Genomic DNA, 19,700 nt, shown 5'->3' with positions numbered 1-19,700 from the left:
AGGGAAGAGTGGCTAGAGGTTGAATAAATCATTAATCACAGTGATTAATCAGTCATGCCTGTGTAATGTAGCTTCCATGAAAAACACTAACCAAAGGGGTTCAGAGAACTCCAGATTGCTGAACACAGGGAAGCGCTAGGAAAATGGCTCACCTGGAGACAGTGTGGACATTCTGCACCCCTTCCCACATTCTCTGCCCCATGCATCTGACTTCCATTCTTCTATTGTTGTTGTTCAGTTGTTCAGTGGGGTCTGACTCTTTGCGACCCCATGGACTGCAGCATGCCAGGCTTCCCTGTCCTTCACTGCTTCATAGAGTTTGCTCAAACTCACGCCCATTGAGTAGTGATGCCATCCAACTATCTCATCCTCAGTCATCCCCTTCACCTCCTGCCTTCAGTCTTTCCCAGATCATGGTCTTTTCCAATGAGTTGGATTGATTTCCTTTAGGATGGACTGATTTGATTTCCTTGCAGTCCAAGGGACTCTCAAGAGTCTTCTCCAGCATCACAATTCAAAGGCACCAATTCTTTGGCACTCAGCCTTGTTTATTGTCCAGCTCTCACACCCATACATGACTACTGGAAAAAATCATAGCTTTGCCTATGTGGAACTTGTTGGCAAAGTAATGTGTTTGCTTTTTAATACAAAGTCTATGTTTGTCATAGCTTTTCTTCCAAGGAGCAAGTATATTTTGATTTCATGATTGCATTCACCATCTGCAGTGATTTTGGAGCCCAAGAGAATGAAGTCACTGTTTCCATTTTCCCCATCTATTTGCCATGAAGTGATGGGACCAGATGCCATGATCTTAGCTTTTGAATGTTGAGTTTTAAGTCAACTTTTTCACTCCCCTCTTCCACTTTCATCAAGAAGCTCTTTAATTCCTCTTTGCCTTCTGCCCTTAGGGTGATGTTATCTGCATATCTGAGGTTATAGATATTTCTCCTGGCAATCTTGATTCCAGCTTGTGCTTCATCTAGCCCAGTATTCTTTTATAATAAACTGCTAATCTAGTAAGTAAACCATTTTCCTGAGTTCTGTGAAATGTCCTAGGAAATTATCAAACCTAATGAGGGATTTGTAGAAATTTCTAATATATAGACAGTCAGAAGCACAGATGACAATCCAGGCTTGTGATTCATGTCTTAAGTGAGGAACAGTATTAACCCATTGGCTCTACTTTAAATCCAGGAGTTAGTGTCTGATTTGAGTTAAATTATAGACACCTAGTTGAGGTCTTCCAAAAGTTGGAGAATTGCTTGGTTTGGAAATCCCCACCTATCTGGTTTTGTTATCCCCAAAGTGGGTTCAACACTTGCTGAGTTTGGAGCCAGAAGACAGAAGTGTTTATTACTTGCAGCAAGTAAGGAGAACATCAGAGATCTCTCCCAAAGCAAGGTCTCCCCATCAGCATTTTGGGGGAAGTTTTAAGCATATTGATGAGGGGCATTGAACAGAGAATTCATCATACAGTCAGGGATGACTGAGTCCAAATTTCAGTTGATTGAAGTCAGGAGGGTCAACATTATAATTCCATCCTGAATGGAGGCCTTAGTACTGCCGATCTCAGAGATGTATTATTACGTGTATCTCCAGGCTACACTATTGTTTTCTGATGGCTCCTCCCTTTTTTCTGTATTCTCTACCACTAAGAGGTAATTAACTACTGAGACCTGTTCAAGGGCAGGTATTGTGGCCAGGCTTAGAACAAAAAATGGCTCAGGCCCAAATGGCTTATTTTAGGTCTAAAAAAATAGAAGGCAACTCTAGTTCTTTCCCTCTGGGGACCCACTACCTTGTCTGCCTACAGATTCAGAAGTACAGTCTCAGATATACTGAGTCTGGTAGTTACAGAAAGCAGAGTAGGAAGTAGAGTTTTTCCTTTCAGGAAGAGAAGTTCTACAAATAAGCAGTTATGGTACATGCTATTGTGATAGCTTAGACAAGATATCTTAAAGAAGTACTTTATTGAAACGGGTTCAATAGAGAATGGAGAAGAAAAATTAGAGAAAGCAAGTTTAAGCTTTCTTTTTTTTTTTTTTCAAGGAGTGTAGTTGTAAAGGTCAGCTTCTCTGTACAATGGTGCCTAGTCAAATCTCAGAGACAGAGTTTTGGTTGAAGTAGAAAACTATAGCTTTATTACTTTGCCAGGCAAAGAGAGACATGGTGGAATCTTACCATGAAAAACTGTTTGTTTCCACTAGAAGAGGACAGTGAGAAGTTTTATAGTAATGGTTCAAAGAGGGTGTTGTTAGGTAGTTAGAATAGGAAAAAGGAGTCCAGAATGGCAGTGGCGAAAAGACAAAGGGGAAAACTCCAGAAATAGAACACAGGAAGGTCTGAGGACCACAGTGAGGACCTCAGGTGAAGCAAACAGCACTCCTGGCTCGCCCAGTTTACATAGGGCAGGCTTCAGGGGAGGAGAAAATAAAAACATATAAAAAGAGAAGCCAAAATTGGGCTGGTGGCTTTTCTTCTCTTCAGTCTTTTGGGTCGACCTGCCCTCATGCCTCAAGGATGTATTTTCCTTTGCTTTATAAATAAAACTGAGCTGTAACACTGGTCCATCCGAGGAAATTACACAGGGCTGTCACACTGGTCTGTCCATTGTTTCAAGTTTTTGTTGCAACAAGACAGAACTGAGGAAATCACAAACTCCCCAGACAGTATGGTTGGCTAGAGGACATTCTTCTGATGGGTTGGTGGTGAAGTTAAGTACGAGTCAGCATCATCAACCTTCAGGTTCCAACTAGTCTGAGGTCTAAATGCTTGTGGGCAGCATGCCATCATTAATCATTAACTTCTCCCACCTGGAGGGGGCTTCAGTATCTGCAAAACAGCTCAAATATATTGTTGTGTGTCCCTCGATGGGGAACCAGGACCTTGCCTCCAATGCTATGCTATTGTTCCCCTTGACCGTCTCTCTCTGGTCTTGCATCCCCTCATTTCCCTGATTAACAGCTGCTTGAATCTGCCCGTTGGAACTCAGGGAAATTCACAGAGGCTGAATGAAGGTACTTCCTCCAATCAAAGAAATGGGGGACACAGAAAAGCTTTGTGCCCAGTCCCACAAGGCCCTGTTTGGTATAAAACAGGAAAAACAGAGTGATGGTGTTACCCTAAAACAGGGGCTTCCTTTTAGTAAGTGATGAGCTGAAAGACACTACCAAGCCAAAGACTAGGAGAACAGATTTGTTACTTAAGCAGCAAGCAAATGGATCATAATATGAAGAGCTAGTGGAAGAGGAAATTCTCTTAATTGCTTCAGTTTTCTCTCTGATTTAGAATAAAATAGTATCAACTTATAATGAGAATGGGGGAAGGAAATTGTAGCTTTTAGACATGAACAGAAAATAGGAGATCCTATTTTAGAGAAAAGACAACAGGCTAAGCATTAAAGCCCCCTTTTGGTGATTAATTACTAATGTAAAGTGAGACTAGAAACATGATAGAGCATTATTTGGGGGAAAGTTTAACTGGCTGAAACAAGAATGAAGTAACTCAGATATAACTAGGATACATGGCAGAAGCAAATTGTGCAAAGAGATAGAGAAGCAAGAGCAGAAAGAGTATGTGCAGTAGAATATTCAAAACGACTGGCGAGAGAATAACATTAGCTTAAAGGGAATAAATTTCATGGGGAGAGAGATGAGAGGTGAATAAAAGTGATTGCAATGCTGGATTTAAACTTCTATTGGATTAAAAAGATTTGCTGTCAATGGAGAACTAGAGTGTGATTTGGGGGAAGTATTGATGTGATAATGCACTGGCTGAGGTAGGATTGAGGACAAGGTCTTTGGATGAAATTAGATCATGTGACTGATAGGATATTGGGTGTATTATTCGCATGGATACCAAGAATAATAACAGGAGTATTGTTTCAGAGGGAGATAGAGACTCAGCTTTTTCACTCTCCTCTTTCACCCTCATAAAGAGGCTCTTTGGTTCCTCTTCACCCTCTGCCATTAAAGTGGTGGCATGTGAATATCTGAGGTTGTTGATATTTCTCCTGACAGTCATTATTCAAGCTTGTGATTCATCCAGCCCAGCATTTTATATGATGTAGTCTACATAGATGTTAAATAAACAGGGTAACAATATAAGTCCTTGACAATTTCCTTTCTCTATTTTGAACCAGTCTGTTGTTCCATGTCCACTTATAACTGTTGCTTCTTGACCTGCATACAGGTTTCTCAGGAGGCAGATAAGGTGGTCTGGTAATCCCATCTTTTTCAGAATTTTCCAGTTTGTTGCAGTCCACAAAGTCAAAGGCTTTCATGTTGTCAATGAAGCAGAAATAGATGTTTTCTGGAATTCCCTTGCTTTCTATATGACCCAAAGGATTTTGACAATTTGACCTCTGTTTCCTTTGACTTTTCTAAATCCAGCTTGTACATATGGAAGCTCTTGGTTCACATACTGCTGAAACCTAGCTTGAAGGAGTTTGAGCATTACCTTGTTAGCATGTGAAATGGGTGCAATTGTACAGTTTGTACATTTTTTGGCATTGCTTTTCTTGGGAATTCAGGGAAAACTAATCTTATCCTGTCCTGTGGCCATTGCTGAGTTTTCCAAATTTGCTGGCAAATTGAGTGCAGCACTTTAATAGCATCATATTTTAAGATTTTAATGAGCTCAACTGGAATTCCATCACCTCCACTAGCTTTGTTCATCATAATACCCTAAGGTCCAGTTGACTTCTTACACCAGGATGTCTGGTTCTAGGTGAGTGACCACACCATTGTGGTTATCTGAGTCATTAAGTCCTTTTACATATTTCCTCTGTGTATTCTTGCCAAAATAGGCAATATTATTAAGAAAGTATCTGAGGAAAAATGCTCAATCTCTTAGAAAATAAGAATAAAAGTGCAAGGAATGAGAGACCATCTTACATCCCAAATCCTTAGTTTGAGTAAATATATGTTTCACAAAACTACATGTTGTAAGGACCTTAACCAAATATAAATCTTTTTGAGGTGAAAATAAAACTGGTATAACCACTTTCAAAATATATCTGAAATATCTAGTAAAGCTCAAGGTCTCAGTCCCCTGACTTGGAAAGCATCATCTAGATATATCATTTTGAGAAACTGAATTATCCACAGAAAGAGAAGTAGAGAATGCCTATGGCAGCACTGTTTATGAGAGCAAGAGTTCCTGGAGTCTCTCCAAACTGATTCATTTCAGAGGGCCCTTGAAAATCAATATTCTAGGAATCTCTTCTAAAAATATGTTTTGCTTTTTTCTCCCGATATGAAGAAGAAAAACACCTTTCTCAATCTAATCTTAATCAGGCCATCCAACAATCTCAGCCTACTTTATCTGAAGTTACTCAATATGTCAAAATTCATGTCTTCAGCTGTTAGTCCCACATTGATTCCAACCTCAAAGACACGTTTCCCTATGTCTGCTCTCCTTATCATACTGTTCCTCCAAGCATGCTCTCCTGTCTCATCTGTCTGAGCCCCCTTTGGTTTTACCCACCCCTTCCCAACCCATTTTTATTTTTCTCACTCCCCAGGTTCTTAAAATTACTTGAAGACCTTGATTTTGCTCCCCTAGTATTCAGACACTGGGAGAGAGAAGTTAAGTGACTCCAATCACCTCCTCAATTAGTTACATTTAAGCCTTGGTCTATATCTGACTTACATGCCTCGACCCACAAAAAACAAACAAAAATATATAGTTTTTTTTTAATATATAAGACTGAGAACTGAGACAACAACTTCATCAAAATGTTTTATATAAATTCCAAAAAATGTCAAACCCATGAGACAATTATCTCCTGAATAGCACACAGTGAGACATCGTTTATTTATGGCAAATGTGCCTATTAGTGTCTGCCTGCTATCTGAGCTAGATCCTATTATCCAGCCAATACAATTAGCCCTTATCAAGTCTTCAAATAAGCTATCTTCTTTCTCACTTTAACTATTCTATGACCTCTGATTTCAAATTTTCATACAGTAGATGAAGCAAAAAGTCTTTAACAAGGTCTTACACTTGTAAGCTTAGGTGTCAAATTTCAGCACTAAAAGGAATCTATGACCTTCCTTTCTCACAATATACCCCAAAAGACTTGAAATCAGAAGCTGAGAGACTTGGCATAAACCTAAAATATTTGACTCTCATAGCAGATCATTTATGGGTGAACTTTGTGCCTGTTGATGTTGCCATATGGACCCCGAATGAAGGTCACTGAGCTCCTGGAATTCACATGCTCTGGTCTGGGAAATAACCAGGACTCTAGACTATCTTACCAAAATGATAAACAGCATCCCAGTGAGGGGTCATCTACAATTATACAATATGGGGCATGATTCTGGTTTCCCCAGGATACAGCTGGGCATTGGTCACAGTGACTGCTGTGTATGTTCCCTGAACGCTCTGTTACTTGTGCCGCTGCGGAAAATATTTAGACCACAAACAAGGAAATTTGCTGCAATGGCTCTGCTGTCCTCATTCTACTGTCTAAGGACGCATTGAGTCCAACATTCTGAATCCTCTGAATTTATCTCCTTCAAACCTCCAGTCTAGTTTTTGCTTTCATAATGAAATTTTAAACCTCCTTATTTTTCTCATATGTTCTTTGGTGTGTGAGCATGCGTGTTGCATGGTGTGCTTCATTCCCCCACCCAGCTGTATTGAGGTATAATTAGTAGAGAAAAGGAAAAAATATTTAAAGTGCACAGTGTGATGGCTTAGCAACCACTTTTCTACCCTCTGCTTATTCCACCCCTGCTTGTTGGCATGCATTTGACTTTTTTTCTTTTTTTAGATTCCACAAATAAGTGGTACCATGTGGTATTCATCTTTTCACATGTGACTTATTTCACTTTGCGTAATGGCTTTCAGGTTCATTCTGGGCCCTGTTGTCACAAATAACAGGGTTTACTTTTTTGTTTAAGGCTGAATAATGTTGAATACTGTGTGTGGGGTGGGGGAGAGACAGAGAGGGGGATAGAGGTTTTTTTCTTTTATCCTTCCATCTGTTGATGGAAAAGTGGATTGTTTCCATATTATGGCTATTGTGAGTAATGGGAGTACAGATATCTCTTTAAGATAATGATTTTATGTCTTTTGGATGTATACTCAGAAGTAGAACTGCTGGATGATCTGAAAGTTCAATTTTTATGTTTTGAGGAGCCACCACGGTACTTTGCACAGTGGCTGTACCAGTTGACATTCCCACACACAGTGCACAAAGGTTCCGTTTTCTCCACCTTCTCACCAGCATTTGTTATCTCTTGACTTTTTGATAACTGACAACCTAACAGATGGAAGTTAGTAGCTCACTGTGGTTTTGATTTGCATTTCCCTGGTGATTAGTGATGTTGAATACTGTTTCAAGTACCTATTTATCATTTGTACATTTTCTCTGGAGAAATGTCTATTTAGGTCCTCTGCTTATTTTTTTCTGAGGATTGTTTGTCTTTTTAGCTATTGGCTATTGAGCTGCATTAGCTCCTCATGTATTTTGGATATTACCTCACTGTCTGGTATGTGGTTTGCAAATACTATCTTTTATTCCGTGGGATACTTTTTCATTTTGTTGATGCTTTCCTTCACTCTGGAGGAGATTTTTCATCTGAGGTAGTCCTCCTTGTTTATTTTTTTGCTTTTGTTGGCTTTGTGTTTGGTGTCAAACCCAAAATATCATTGCTGCTATTCAGTCGCTCAGTCATGTCCAGCTCTTTGAGACTGTGTAGACTGCAGCATACCAGCCTTCCCTGTCCTTCACTATCTCCCAGAGTTTGATCAAACTCAAGTCCATTGAGCCAATGATGCCATCCAACCATTTCATCTTCTGTTGCCCCCTTTTCCTCCTGCCCTCAATCTTTCCCAGCATCAGGATCTTTTCAAATGAGTTGGATCTTCACATCAGGTGGCCAGAGTATTGGAGTTTCAGCTTCAGCATCAGTCCTTCCAATGAATATACAAGATTGATTTCATTTAGAATTGACTAGTTTGAACTCCTTGGGATCCAATGGACATTAAAGAGTCTTCTCCAGCACCACAGTTCAAAAGCATCAGTTATTTGGTGCTCAACCTTCTTTATGGTCCAATTCTCATGTCCACACATGACTATTGGAAAAACCATAGCTTTAACTATATAGACATTTGTTGGCAAAGTGATGTCTCTGCTTTTTAATACACTGTCTAGGTTTATTATAACTTTTTTCCAAGGAGCAAGAATCTTTTAACTTCATGACTGCAGTCATTGTTTACAGTGATTTTGCAGTCCAAGAAAATAAAGTTTGTAATTTTTTCCATCTATTTGCCATGAAGTGATGGGACCAGATGTCATGATCTTAGTTTTTTGAATGCTGAGTTTTAAGTCAGCTTTTCACTTTACTCTTTCACCTTCATCAAAAGGATCTTTTCCTCTGTTTCTGCCATTAGGGTTGTGTCATCTGCATATCTGAGTTTATTGATATTTCTCCTGGCAATCTTGATTCCAGCTTGAGCTTCATCCAGCCTGGTACTTTGCATGATTTACTCTGCATAGAATGGCTTCCCTGGTAGCTTAGTGGTAAAGAATCTGCCTGCCAATGCAGGAGACACAGGAGATGCAGGTTCGATCTCTGGGTCAGGAAGATCCCCTGGAGGAGGTTGTGGCAACCCACTCCGGTATTCTTGCCTGGAGAATTCTATGGACAGAGGATCCTGGCAGGTTACAGTCCATGGGGTCACAAAGAGTCAGACAGGAATGGGATGACTTAGAACACATGCACTTTGCATAAAAGTTAAATAAACAGGGTGACAATATACAGCCTTTATGTACTCCTTTCCCAATTTTGAACCAGTCTGTTATTCCATGTTCTATTTTAACTGGTGCTTCTTGACTTACATACAGGTTTCTCAGGAGGCAGGTAAGTAGTCTGGTATTCCCATCTCTTTCAGGAAGAATTTTTCACAGTCTGTTGTGATCCACACAGTCAAAGGCTTGGGCATAGTCAATGAAGCAGGTTTTTTTGTTTGTTTGTTTGTTGGTTGGTTTTCTGGAATCCCTGGTTAATCTATTATCCAGTGAATGATGGCGATTTGATCTCTTGTTCCTCTGCCTCTTTGAAACCCCAGCCTGTACCATTGGAAGTTCTCAGTTAACATACTGCTGAAGCCTAACTTGAAGGATTTTGAGCATTACCATGTTACCATGTGCAATGAGTGCAATTGCCCTTCTCTGGGATTGGAATGAAAACTGACCTCTCCTAGTCCTTTGGCCACTACTGAGGTTTCCAAATTTGCTGGCATATTGAGTGCGGCACCTTAACAGCATCATTTTGTAGAATGCCATCACCTCCACCAGCTTTGTTCACAGTAACGCTTCCTATGGCCCAATATACTTCACACTCCAGGGTGTCTTGGCTCTAGATGAGTGATCACACCATCGTGGTTATCAGGGTCATTAAGACCTTTTCGATATAGTTCTGTATATTCTTGCCATATCTTCTTAACAGCTTCTGCTTCTGTTAGGTCCTTAATGTTTATGTCCTTTATTGTGCCCATCTTTGCATGAAATTCTCCTTTAGTATTTCTAATTTTCTTGAAGAAATCTCTAGTCTTTCCCATTCTATTGTTTTCCTCTATTTCTATGCATTGTTCACTTAGAAATATCATTAAAATATATGAAATTATATTAAACATAATTAAAATATATTAAAATATCATTGCCAATGCAAAATTCAAGAAGCTTACCTCTGATTTTCTCCTAGGATTTTTGTAGTTTCAGATCTTATAATTCTTTAATACATTTCAAGTTAAATTTTTGTGAATGGAGTAAGATAGTTGTCTAATTTCACTGATTTGCATATTTGATTTGGATTTCAAATTATTTGCATAATTGGAAATTATTTGCATATTGGACTTCCAATTATTCCAATACTATTTATTGAACAGACAACAAATTCCCCATTGTACATCCTTGGCTCGTTTGTTTAAAATTAACTGACCATGTATGTGTGAGTTTATTTATGGACTCTATTATGTTCATTGATCTATGCCTCTTTTTTTTTATTGCCAGTAACATAATTTTTTAATTCATCTTTGTAATATGTTTAAAACCAGAAAGTATGATGCCTCCAACATTGCTCTACTTGCTTAAGATCATTTTGAATATTTGAGATCTTTGGTTGTTCTATATAAATTTTAGGATTTTTTTTCTATTTCTCTAAAAATTGCCATTGGAATTTTGATAGGGATTTCATTAAACCTGTGTATTGCTTTGGGTAATACAGATATTTTAACAGTATGAATTATTCTAATCAATAAACATAATCTTTCTATTCATTTTATTCCTTCTCAATTTCTTTCATTAATTATTCAGTTTTCAGCATACAGATATCTCACCTTCTTTGTTAAATTTATATCTGAGAACTTTGTTCTTTTAGATGTTACTATAAATAGATTTGTTTTCTGAATTTATATTTTTATATCATTTGTTAATGTGTGAGAACATAACTGATTTTCTATATGAATTTTATATACTGCAGTTTTACTTAAATTGTTGATTAGTCCTGAGAGATTTTTGGTGAAAACCTAAGGGTTTTCTGTCTGTAGTACTTTATTATCTGTGAACAGAAGCAATTTACTCTTCCTTTCTGATTTAGCTGCTTTTTATTTATTTTTCTTTCCTAATTTCTTTGACTTTTGGCATGAAGTGATGGGACTGGAGGCCATGATCTTAGTTTTCTGAATGTTGAGCTTTAAGCCAACTTTTTCACTCTCCTCTGTCACTTTCATCAAGAGACTCTTTAGTTCTTCTTCACTTTCTGCCATAAGGGTGGTGTCATCTGCATATCTGAGGTTATTGATATTTCTCTCGGCAATCTTGATTTCAGCTTATGCTTCCTCTGCCCAGCATTTCTCATGATGTACTCTGCATATAGGTTAAATAAGCAGGGTGACAATATACAGCCTTGACATACTCCTTTTCCTATTTGGAACCAGTCTGTTGTTCCATGTGCAGTTCTAACTGTTGCTTCCTGACCTGCATATAGGTTTCTCAAGAGGTAGGTCAGGTGGTCTGGTATTCCCATCTCTTTCAGAATTTTCCACAGTTTATTGTGATCCACACAGTCAAAGGCTTTGGCATAGTCAATAAAGCAGAAATATATGTTTTTCTGGAACTCTCTGACTAGGAATTACAGTACTGTGTTGAGTAAAAGTGATGAAGGTGGATTTATTTGTCATGTTCCTGATCTTAGAAGAAAAGCATTCAGCATTTCTCCATTTATGATGATGTTTGCTGAGGGTCAGTCACAGATAGTGTTCATTATGTAGAGATACATTCTCTTTATGCAAAGTTTGTGTAGAGTTGTTACCATAGAAGGATGTTGAATTTTGTGAAATGCTTCTTCACTGATTGAAATAGCCAGTGGTTTCTATTATTTATTTTCTTAATGTAATGTGTCACTTTTATAATGTGACATTTATAGTGTGTGATGCTGAATCTTAATGCATCCCAGTAACAAATCCCACTAGATCAAGGTGCATGATCCTTATCTTTTAATGTGCTGTTGAATTTAGTTTGTTAGTAATTTGTTGAGAAATTTTACATCAATTTCTATTAGGAACATTAACCTGCAATTTTCTTTTCTTGTTGTGTCCTTATCTGGCATTAGTATCAGGATAATGCTGGCCTCATGAAATGAGTTTGGATATATTTCTCCCTGTTCTATTTTCTGGAAGGGTCTGAGAAGGATTGGTATTCAGTTTAGTTCAGTTGAGTCACTCAGTCCTGTCAAACTCTTTGCGACCCCATGGACTGCAGCATGCCAGGCCTCGCTGTCGATCACCAACTTCAGGAGTTTACCCAAACTCATGTCCATTGAGTTAATGATGCCATCCAACCATCTCATCCTCTGTTGTCCCCTTCTCCTCCCACTTTCAATCTTTCTGAGCATCAGGATATTTTAAATGAGTCAGTTCTTTGCATCAGGTGGCCAAAGTATTGGACTTTCATCTTCAGCATTAGTCCTTCCAATGAATGTTCAAGACTGATTTCTTTTAGGACTGACTGGTTGGATCTCCTTATAGTCCAAGGGACTCTCAAGAGTCTTCTCCAACACCACAGTTCAAAAGCATCAATTCTTCACCATCCAGCTTTCTTTAAAGTATGACTCCCACATCCATACACGACTATTGGCAAAACCATAGCTTTGGCTACATGGACCTTGTTGGCAAAACAGTGTCTATGCTTTTTTAATATGCTGTCTAGATTGGTCATAGCTTTTCTTCCAAGGAGCAAGTGTCTTTTAATTTCATGGCTGCAGTCACCATCTGCAGTGATTTTGGAGCACCGCCCCCCCACCAAAAAAATATAAAGTCTGCCACTGTTTCCCCATATATTTCCCATGAAGTGATGGGACCAGATGCCATGATGTTCGTTTTCTGAATGTTAAGCTTTAAGCCGACATTTTCACTCTCCTCTTTCACTCTCATCAAGAGGCTCTTTAGTTCTTCACTTTCTGCCATATGGGTGGTGTCATCTTCGTATCTGAGGTTATTGATATTTCTCCTGGCAATCTTGATTCCAGCTTATGCTTCTTCCAGCCCCACATTTCTCATGATGTACTCTGCATATAAGTTAAATAAGCAGGGTGACAATATACAGCCTTGAAGTACTCCTTTCCTGATTTGGAACCAGTCTGTTGCTCCATGTCCAGTTCTAACTGTTGCTTCCTGACCTGCGTACAGATTTCTCAAGAGGCAGGTCGGGTGGTCTGGTATTCCCATCTCTTTCAGAATTTTCCACAGTTTGTTGTAATCTAAACATTCAAAGTCTTTGGCTTAGTCATTAAAGCAGAAGTAGATGTTTCTTCTGGAACTCTCTTTCTTTTTTGATGATCCAATGGATGTTGACAATTTGATCTCTGATTCTTCTGCCTTTTCTAAATCCAGCTTGAACATCTGGAAGTTCACAGTCACGTTGTTTAAGCCTGCCTTGGAGAATTTTGAGTGTTACTTTGCTAGTGTGTGAGATGAGTGCAATTGTGCATTAGTTTGAACATTCTTTGGCATTGCCTTTCTTAGGGATTGGAATGAAAACTGAACTTTTCCAGTTCTGTGACCACTGCTGAGTTTTCCAAATTCACCAGCATATTTAGTTCAGCACTTTCTCAGTATCATCTTTCAGGATTTGAAATAGCTCAACTGGAATTTCATCACCTCCACTAGTTTGTACGTAGTGATGCTTCTTAAGGACCACTCGACTTTGCACTCCATGATGCCTGGCTCTAGGTAAGTGATCACACCATCGTGATTATCTGGGTCACGAAGATCTTTTTTGTACGGTTCTTCTGTGTATTCTTGCCACCTCTTCTTAATATCTTCTGCTTCTGTTAGGTCCATAACATTTCTGTCCTCTATTGTGCCCATCTTTGCATGAAATGTTCCCTTGGTATCTCTGATTTTCTAGAAGAGATCTCTAGACTTTCCCATTCTGTTGTTTTCCTCTATTTCTTTGCATTCATCACTGAGGAAGGCTTTCTTATCTCTCCTTGCTATTCTTTGGAACTCTGCATTCAACTGGGTATATCTTTCCTTTTCTCCTTTGCCTTTCACTTCGCTTTTCACAGCTATTTGTAAAGCCTCCCCAGACAACCATTTTGCCTTTTTGCATTTCTTTTTCTTTAGGATGGTCTTGATCACTGCCTCCTGTACAATGTCACGAACCTCCATCCATAGTTCTTCATGCACTCTGTCTGTCAGATCTAATCCCTTGAATCTATTTGTCACTTCCACTTAAGGAATTTGATTTAGGTCATGCCTGAATGGTCTAGTGGTTCTCCCCACTTTCTTCAATTTAAGTCTGAATTTGACAATAAGGAGTTCATGATCTGTGCAACAGTCAGCTCCCGGTATTGTTTTTGCTGAATGTATAGAGCTTCTCCATCTTTGGCTACAAAGAATATTATCAATCTGATCTTGGTATTGACTATCTGGTTAGTCAGACTTGCCCATGCGTGTCCAGGAGTCTCTGGTGGTGGCATGGGTCAACGGTGGTCTGCTGCAGGGTTGGGGCACTGAGTCTAGCAGTGCCTGCATGGAACCTTTTGAAGGAGGTCGCCATTATTTTCATTACCTCCACCATAGTTTGGCCCCACGTAAATAACAGGGAGGATTTGTATTAATCTTCTTTAAATGTTTGATATAATTTACCAGCAAGACCCTCTAGTCCTAGACTTTCCATTATTTTTAAAGCTTTTGGTTACTGAATTAGCTTTCTTGTTCAGTCACTCAATTGTGTCCAACTCTTTGGAACACCTTGGACTGTTGCCTACCAGGCTCCTCTGTCCATGGGATCTCCCAGGCAAAAATACTGGAGTGGGCTGCCAAACTGTTGAGTTCAGATTTTTGATTTCTTCATGAGTCAACTTGGTGGGTTGTCTGTATCTAGGAATTTATCCCTCTCTTCTATGGTGTCCACTTTGTTGGTGTATAATTTTTTATAGTACTCTCTTACAATCCTTTGCTTAGTATGGTATCCACTGTAATGTTTTCTTTCTCGTTTATGATTTTGAGTCTTTGCTTCTTTTTTCTTAGTCTAGCTAACAGTATATCAATTTTGCTTATCTTTTCAAAACAATAACTCTTAATTTCATTGTTTTTTTTTCTAATTTTTTAAGTCTTCATTTTCATACTAATCTTTGTTATACTTCCTTCTGCTAATACGTTCTTCCTAGTGTCTTGAGCAGTAGAATAGCTGGTTCTTATTACTTCTTTGGTACTTGCTTTGGCAGCACATACACTGAAAATTGGAATGATACAGAGAAGATTAGCATGGTCCCCTTTTAAGGATGGCACTCAGTTTTTGAAGCCTTCCATCATTTTAACTTATATAGCTGTGCTTGTTGTGCTTAGTCACAGGAATTGAACCGGGGTCTCCTGCATTGCAGGTGTATTCTTTACCAGCTGAGCTGCCAAGGAAGCCCCAAATTATACAGTGCTGTATGTCACTTATATCTCAGTAAAACTGGAATAGGAAAAAAATTGCTTGGATTGGTATCATCTTGTAAGAGTGGGACTCACAAACAGAACCAGACATTTGGGAACCTCTCTCTTGGCAGCAGCTAATAAAGCCGGGGTGCTAGGATATGTGCAAAAGCTCTTTCAAGGCATTTTCTTGGAGCCGACTGGAGGGACAAGGCAAGAGTGGTGTCTATAAGCAGCACTGGTCTCCAGGTGGACTCAGTCATCCCCTGGAGCCTGCCACTTTGATGTGGATGTTTCCCCGTTTGTCTATTCTGCTATAATATTTTCTAGATTTTTTTTTTTCAAAGAGAATTGTTTTGCGTGTGTTCTTTCAAAGAGGAAGAGTATTCAGTGTGTTAGAGGATCTCAGGAGCCTCCTATATCGCCATCTTGCTTGACCCTTTACTACATTCTTAGGCATAGTTCTTGTCAAGTCTCTTTAAGACCAACATGAACGTGAAGGCCAGCCGACCTCAATTTAACAATGACTCTTAGGACATCTCTAATAATATTTAAAGACAGACACTGTCCATCTTAAACAAGAGCAGCTGACCAGTTGTACACAACTGCCCATTACTTACTGACTCATGTGGCCCAGACAAAATGTAATTAGCCTTCTCCCTCCTATAATCCTATGAACCTTAGCTTTACTCCCATTTTTAAGAAATTACTAAGAGACAGTACATGCCCCCTTAGAAGCTCATTCTGATAATTAGCTGGTCACAGCAAGAAACATTTCCTATTCAATCAGGCCAGTCATGCTATCTGCTCATGCCCACCTGCTTGAGTGATTTCCCCTCAAAGTTCTTGCTGACCTTGCTTACTCCTCCCTATACAAGGAAAGCTTTTTTTTTTTTTTCTGTTTGATTTTGAGATGCTTGCAGATTTCAAGGTCTGAGTGTTCTTCCTTTTACAATAGTCTTTTCAAATAGTTTTTCTTCAGCCAAGTTCAGATATGATTGAACAATATATTTAAAATATAAAGCAAAATAAAAGAAACTGTATGATGTTACAGTTTCATATCCACTGATTAAAAATCCTGCATGTATACATCTTTATTTCATACAGAATCCCATGGGAATGATAGCCACCTTATTAAATTAGTAGATTGTGTTCACAGGAACTATGTAAAAAGGATCATCAATTTGGTAGCATTTCAATTTGTCAGTTGGCTTGGGGGTACATACGTGTTAATTTGGTGCTCCCTGATGGCTCAGGCAATAATTATTTAATAATGTTAATGTAATATTCTTTTATATAAGAATACATATATTTATATAAAAATCTAAATTGAGATCTATAGATTTATATTATTTAAGTCTAAATTTATCAAAAAATCTAAAAATTTTCACTTGCTTTTTAAGACTTGGATCATAAAAGGGAACAAATTAGCAATAATAGACGTGATAAGAAGATAAAAGACAGGGCTGATTTTGTCATTTAATAGCTTTACATATTTGTTTCATTAGCAAGAGTTAAAAATAAAGTGAACACTAAGATGGTGATTTTCAAACTATTTTCAATCAAAAGCTTGGGTGCTGTGAGTTATCTCTTGTCATAGAGTTCATAAGTATAGGATTTGGTGTCAAATACTCTAGAATTAAATTTACTGTTGACACCTATTTCTGTAACCTTGAGAATCTGACACAACCTTTTGAGCCTCTGGTCGCTCATCTGTGAGATGAGGCATAAACACCACTCTTTGGGCTATTACGTGGTAAATCGAGATAACTAGGTGCCTAAAATGTTAAAGGTTATTCCTTAAATAAAAGATTATGACAAAAATGTATAATAATCTATCTTTCAGATGTTTTCTACACCCGGACTCAGGACTACAATGAAACTTGAGATTCCAGATTTGAATTTAAGAAGAAAAAGAGGATTTAAGAGATCTATTTTGAAGGTAAGAGACTTGCATTAGACTTCCAGCCCTGACACTAATAAGGTATGTTACTTTGTCCTCTGAAAAACATATTGTTGAGCTTGTATTAGTAATATGCCCCAGCAAAGTGATGAACGCTGAGGATAGGTTGTGATGTGTGATAAATCCCTTCCCTCTTGGAGCTTACATTTCCTCATCTATAAAATGAAGGACTTAAATTTTAAATAGTAATTATTTTATTAAAAGTTTCTATAATTTCTAAATAACGAATACTTTGTTAGAGTGATCTTGGCTTTTTGGTGAACATTCAACTACCATGAAGAAAGGCCAGTCAACTCTACGTACCTAAGACATAAGTATGCCCCTGGGCCTAAGGTAAGGATCTTCGATACTGTATCTTGATTTTGTAAAATGGGGAAAATAAACAACTGGGGCAAAAGTTGGGTTGAGAATATGGAAGACACAGAAGAACACTATGTTAGCATCTCAACACTCCTCATATTAATCCTAGAATATATTCCAAGTGGATCTACTTCTCACCATTTCAGCTTCTACCATCCTTGTCCTAATTTCTACTCTCCCTTGACTGTACTACTGTGTAGACTTGTTGATTTTATCCATTAATCTCTGAGCTACCATTTTGCCTTGTCAATGAAAAATTAATCACTCGATCTATGAAAGAAATGAAAATGTTTATTCAAGCCAAATTTGAGGATTGTAACTCTGGAGGAGCATATCAGAAAGCTCTGAGAACTGTTCTGTCTGTTAGAAGTTAAGCCGCAGACACCTCTTCTTTTTGAGACAAGGCTGCATGTCAAATGACATAGTATTGACAGTTTACATAATCCAGATCTAACCATCACTGTAATGGGGTATGTGACCCTTTGCAAGATCAAGAAGGAATGCTATCTTTTAACGAACTGTCCTGATGATAGGAGAAAGTTGCTCTTTATGGTTCAACAGGTATTCCTGCTGATGGGGAAATTTTGGTTGATGTACAATGCAGATACATGAGGCACAGTGCAGGGAGAGAGGAGGTCAAAGGGCAGAGGAGAATTTTTATGTTGAAATTTTACTTGTCTTTCCATAAAATATGAATTTTATTTCACAGCTTCAACCCCCTACAGTACATTTTAAATGAGTAACCAGAATAGTATTTTAAAAATAATCATGTCCTGCAATTTCCTACCTAAAATCAATTTTTAAGTCTAAATTTAAATTTGTATTGTTACAATTTTATTTTATTTTAATTACTTCATTTATTTATTTTTAATATAAATTTATTTTAATTGGAGGCTAATTACTTTACAATATTGTAGTGGTTTTGCCATACATTGACATGAATCCACCATGGGTGTACACGTGTTCCCCATCCTGAACCCCCCTCCCACCTCCCTCCGCATACCATCCCTCTGGGTTGTCCCAGTGCATCAGCCCCGAGCATCCTGTATCATGCATCAAACCTGGACTGCCAATTCATTTCACATATGATAATATACATGTTTCAATGCCATTTTCCCAACCATCCCACCCTTGCCCTCTCCCACAGAGTCCAAAAGACTGTTCTATACGTCTGTGTCTCTTTTGCTGTCTCACATACAGGGTTATCGTTACCATCTTTCTAAATTCCATATATACGCGTTAGTATCTGTACTGGTGTTTTTCTTTCTGGCTTACTTCACTCTGTGTAATAGGCTCCCCCTAAAATCTTAAATAGCTTTCCAGCGCAATTAAAACAAGAAACAAAACCCCATCAGCCTTTTACGATGTGGCCTTGACTGTGCATCTCACTCTGGCCTGTCTCACTCCCCTCATTTCCTGAACACCTAGTCCAGTTCAGTTCAGTTGCTCAGTTCTGTCTGACTCTTTGCAATCCCACGGACTGCAGCATGCCAGGCCTCCCAGTCCATTACCAACTCCTGGAGTTTACACAAACTCACGTCCATTGAGTCGGTGATGCCATCCAAACATCTCATCCTCTGTCGTTCCTTCCTCCTGCCTTCAATCTTTCCCAGCATCAGGGTCTTTTCCAAGGAGTCAGTTCTTCACATCAGGTGGCCAAAGTATTGGAGCTTCAGCTTCAGCATCAGTCCTTCCAGTGACTATGCAGGGCTTATTTCCTTTACTTCATGAGCAAAAATATGTTTCTCTTTCTATTCCTAGACCTCAATGATTTCATTCTGCTTTCAGATCTAGGAATAGTGTGTTTGTAAAATATGTATTATAAGCTATTTTAGCAAATCTTTAGTTGGTTGTCTCCTTTTAATGGCTTAGATCTCAGCTTAAACTTTGCTTTCCTTTTGCTGCAGTGTGAAATAGCTTCCTGGTTGTGAATTCAAAACACTGTAATAGTATGCTTCAGGCAGGTCTAATGTACTAATGTACTATTAGTCAAGGGTCTCCAGATAAGCAGAACCAGTAGGATAGATGTAGATGCAGATGTAAATGTAGAAAGAGAGGCAGAGATTAGAGATAGAGATATGTTATTACAGGAATTGGCTCAGACTGCTTTGGAGGCCAAGGAGTCCCATGATCTGCCATGATCTTCAGTGCGAGCTGGAGCACCAGGAGAACCACTGGTGTATTTCAGTTGGTGGGAAGAGCTGAGAGCCAGGGTGCACTGGTGTAGGTCCCAGGGTTAAGAGTGTAGAGATCCCGGAGCTCCAGTGCTTCTTCTTCCAGAGGGAAGAAGAGGATGGATGTCCAGGCTCAGAAAGAGAAAGATAAGTTGCCCTTCTCCTGTCATTTTCTTCTATTTGGGCCATCACGGACTGGATGGTGGCCATCCACACTGGTGGGGACCGATAGTCTTTCCTCACGCTACTGATTCAGATTTGAT

General features: G+C 38.8%; 1 non-coding gene across 1 annotated transcript; it reads left to right on the top strand.

The window, feature by feature from the left end:
- Positions 1 to 14,731: 14,731 nt before the first annotated feature.
- LOC138988670 (U6 spliceosomal RNA) lies at positions 14,732 to 14,838 on the top strand. Its single transcript, XR_011464942.1, has one exon. It is a non-coding gene; the product is annotated as a U6 spliceosomal RNA (small nuclear RNA).
- Positions 14,839 to 19,700: the final 4,862 nt, after the last annotated feature.

Source organism: Bos mutus, chromosome 7 (genome assembly GCF_027580195.1).
Source record: "Bos mutus isolate GX-2022 chromosome 7, NWIPB_WYAK_1.1, whole genome shotgun sequence".
In the NCBI taxonomy this organism is placed as follows: Eukaryota; Metazoa; Chordata; class Mammalia; order Artiodactyla; family Bovidae; genus Bos; species Bos mutus.
This window is presented reverse-complemented; position numbering and strand designations above follow the sequence as displayed.